Source organism: Opisthorchis viverrini (genome assembly GCF_000715545.1).
Source record: "Opisthorchis viverrini unplaced genomic scaffold opera_v5_205, whole genome shotgun sequence".
Taxonomy (NCBI): domain Eukaryota; kingdom Metazoa; phylum Platyhelminthes; class Trematoda; order Opisthorchiida; family Opisthorchiidae; genus Opisthorchis; species Opisthorchis viverrini.
This window is the reverse complement of record NW_008751865.1, coordinates 485,640-490,219: the sequence shown is the minus strand read 5'-3', so window position 1 is coordinate 490,219 and position 4,580 is coordinate 485,640.

Below are 4,580 nucleotides of genomic sequence, written 5' to 3'. Positions count from 1 at the left end.
GTTGAACAGTCAAGTATGTGGGTGACTGGGTGGCTACAAGGTCTCCATCCCTGCCACCATACAAACTGAACCATTCGTCATCAATGAACTGATTATGCCATAGCCTCCAACGCGTGACTCTCATTCCCTTATTCCCCTTATCCTCGGTAAACGGAGCAGTAGGATCTGACTGGAATCACTGCATTTCGACGAGATGGCCCAAGTGGTTAGAGCGCGAAGTTACTGGCCGGAAGGTTCGTGGTTCGAACTCAACCCTGGCCTCTCGACTTCCCCTGTCTAGGCTTGGGCAACCTGGCAGTATCCCAGTCCTCGTGCAACCTTCGTGTGGTAGCTAGGCACCGAAAGGGTGCTACAGCTGAACGATTATTGTTTTTATTATTTACTGCATTTCGACGCCTGACTTGTGAGTTGAGAAACCGAACTGCACCGAGCGCTAAGACGATTGATGAATCTCTAGTATGTGTTTAAGTGTTTCTTCATAAACACCAATCATGAACACGATTGTTCAGAAATGACGAAAATCAGTGGTGTAATTTGGGAAAAACGAGGAACATGCGTAGTTATTTTGACACAGTAGACGTAAATCCAGCAGCTTCTCTACCGATTGTTGGCTGTCCCTTCAGAGTAGCAATACGTGAGCCGGTTTCGAAATTCTCCGAGCAGACGCGACGGGATCAAGCGGTTTTCTGAAGCTCAGCACCACATAACTCGAGGATCGTCCATCAGCTAACATTGTACTTTCAGCAGAGTCGTCAGTTCACTAACTTTTGAGGAGTATTTAGACCCGTAAGCTTTGTTGGAGAGGATTTTAAAGTCTTCAAAGACAACCTTAATATAATGGTAAACAAATAACCGCCCAGATGTATCATCCTTTTGGTGTTTGGCCGTCATGTCATCGGAAAAAAATCAAGAGGACCGTTTCAGTTTCATTTGCCACCACGTTTTCCGGTGACGGCATTATTCAAACACCGATTCATTTCTCAACAAATACACTCATTTGCATATCAACTGAGTTTCCAGGGGAGACTTAACTGAATCTTTCGTTCATCTTATACTCCAACTCAATGTGCTTCACAAAGGCCGATCCATGTTCCAGTCAGTACGACATTCGAGATATCGCAGTATATTTTCATACAGGAAACTACTTACAAGGTTGCTGATAACTCTTAGACAGCCCACGGCCAGTTTTGCCCTTCTTGTGGCTCATCAGGTAGGCGCATTTCCCGTGTTTCTGTCAGTTCGATGCTGTCCTTGAGCCCGAATTGGACAGGTCTTGACGAACAGCTTACAACAATTAGCGAGCTAAACTCATTTGCAACCAAATTTGGCTTTGCAAGAGACTTACCTGGAATCCAGTTGAATCTCTCGTTTAGGATATTTTTGGGAGATTAAGCTGAGTTCTATCGAGTCTCTCGCAAAAGTGAAGTAGTTTGCAAATGAGTGTATTTCTCTAATTTCGTGCAATTTGGGTTAAAGTGGAACACAAGGTTGACGGAGCCTCAGCAACCGTAGCGTATTGAGCTTACATAAACCCTATAAGTAGTGTACTATGTCTATACAAACGTGGATTCTCTTGAGGTCAGGGCTTTCTACCAGTAAGATTTGATTCTGATCGACCTAGACATCGTAGCGTACTTACATAAAACCTATAAGTAGTATACTACGTCTATACAGATGTGGATTCTCTTAGGGTCAAGGCTTTCCACCAGGAAGATTTGATTCTGATCGACCTAGACGTACTGAATTGCTACGGTTGATTATGCATGTCAGCAACTATCAGACCATCACGAAGTCACGGTGGAATAATTGTCTACCCGCATTGCATTTTGAACTGTGCTCACAATGTGTCTCTAGGATTAACCTGGTGGTTCATCAAGCCCAGCTCACAGTAACAGCTCCAAGAAGAGGCTGAAGATGAGCGAAACCGATCGTGGGCTGCCGAAGAGTTTTCAGCAACCTTATGAGTAGTTTTCTTTATGAAAACATTGACTCATTATTTTGCGCAATGAACGAAGCAAGTAATTTTAGCTTTTATACGCCAGCATGGTCAAGATGACTCTAAGTGAGCCGCTCCAAACAAGTGAACGTCGCGTCGTTTGGAGGGAGGTGTTGCGAGCTGGCTACTGAGCAAAATGCTTTCCCTGATTGGTCCGAATGTGGGCCAATCAGACGCGAGCATCGGTAGTTCAGTGCTTCTAGCCCGTCGAGGAGAATGTAGCCTGACGTGGAATATACGCCCGTAGCAGTCTTCCTTTATCTCCATTAAAGGTCGTCTCAAGCTACTGCCTTGAAGTGGACAGAACGGCAAGTCGGGGATCAACATAGGAATTGCGAACCACAACACGGAGTCTGTGAAGATATCAGTTTTGTTTTTCTAGGATCCTCTCAGACTGCCTTGAAGTGGACAGAACGGCAAGTCAGGGATCAACATAGGAACTGCGAACCACAACACGGAGTCTGTGAAGACATCAGTTTTGTTTTTCTAGGATCCTCTCAACTGCCATGAAAACAAACAAATGTATTCGTAATGGAGTTGTGGGTGCAGATTTTATGCCCTAGAGGTGGCTGAAATCAACGACATGGTTTTAGATTGACTGCTATGACTCGGAGAGGGGTAAGTGGTAGCGGTCGAACGACTGGACCAGTTTGGAACCAATGCGGGATCAGACGGATCCATATGACATCTGCACATTTTTTAGGAAGAGATAATGCCCGAATGGCTGAGAACATCGTAAAAATTCAGGGACTTTGACCCAATAGACAAGAAACAACCTGTCATCGACGTTTGGTTTTTGGTAAGACGTGAATGACTGCTTTGAATAGTGAAAGCATTGCCTAGTCACAGTGCTGAGAACCCATGCTTCAAGCTGGACGAAATTGAAGTGATACCTCCAGTAATTTGTTAAACATTCTTGATGTACATTTCTACGAACTGGCTCAATTTACTGTGCTACAGTATCTGGGGCGAGATGGACCAAGTGGTTAGAGCGCGAATTTACTGACCGGAAGGTCCGTGGTTCGAACCCAACCTCTGCCTCTCGACTTCTGTCTAGGCTTGGGCAACCTGGTAGTATTCCAGCCGTCGTGCCTCCGTGTGGGATGGCAGCTAGACGCCGGAAGGGTGCCACGGATGAACGATTTCTACAGTATCTTGGTCGGAATAGAAACCGACTGGCACTCTTTCGTTTCGTATCTTCTAGAATCAATCTATATTGCCAATTTTAGTCCTTTACATAGTGTAGTTGATTTGGGATAAAAGTGGACGTGTGACGGCGAATCCCTTGCAGGCAGGGCTAAATGCCAATTAGTTGTGAACTTTGTTTGAAGCCCAACCTAAGACACTTGTCCTCAGCCCCTCTCATCGAACGGTCACGACTCTCCGGCAGATTTCTAGTCCTGTTCGTTCGTTGTTCGATCAGATCCCCGATTTTGCAATCTGGTCCAGGTGATGGCAAGCGTGCATGAAGCTTTACCCACTCCCCGATCCTTAGTGGTTAAGGCACGAAATTACAAGCTGGAAAGTCCCTGGTTCGAACCCAACCCTGGCCTCTCGACTTTCCGTGTCTAGGCCTGGGCAATCTTGAGGGGATCTCAGCCCTCGTGCTTCCTCCGGACGTCGTGGCAGCCGGTCGCTGAAAGAAGATTACAGCCAAGCGGTTATTATTAGTATCCCGTCCCTCCAATTTGTAAGCCCTCAGTTTGTGCAGCACCAATCTACTTTATGTTGTGTAAAATACGTAATCTTTACCTAGGTTGCCCAGCGTCACATTCAAACCCTGGACTATGTAACCTGGTTAGCACTGTGTCATGTGCCGTTGTGCGTATAGATTGTCTTATTTTCCGTGTCGGTTGAAGCGTAACGTGTGCTGTTGGTTGAGTACAGTCCGGTCATAATGCTGCCCCCCCCACACACACACACATCACTACGGTGCTCAACTCACTCTAATTTCAACTTATAACATTTGGCCACCAAAATTAACGTTTGCCGGTAATTGAGTTCGTCTCAAGATACAGCAGCTCAGTCTTCGATTTCATTCAACCCAAGGCTGAAAAGTGCACAACAAGATTTTGGCTTGCATCAGACGAAAATAACTGTTTATCTGATCGGCTTCCCCGATTATGACCCGGGCAACTTGACTTTTCTCAGCCTTGCCAACAAAAACTGACGAGGTACCCGTGTTTCGCCGGATTTCTGGCTAGTGTTCTGTTCACTGAGCTTGGCAGTTGCAAACGTTTCGTCATCAGCGTTGCGTCGCTCTGAAGGCGCACTTCGAATGGCGACGAAACGTTTGCAACGGAATCGCTAAGCTCAGCGAACAGACAACCCCCGAACCAGCAACGTTTCCCCCTATGATCCATTTAGCACCATCAAAATGTAAACTAACGGATCTAGGCGATTATTCAACAGGAAAGTGCACGTTAGTTGCATGTGACTATAGCCCTTTCTCGAAAAAATTCGCCTACAAAGTACAACCATCGTTGGAGCAACTTGTCAGGACGCAAAACCCTGCCATATCCGATCTACGGATTTTGACCTCGATAGAACCAAATCACCCCATATCTAAGGGGGAAAAACACGG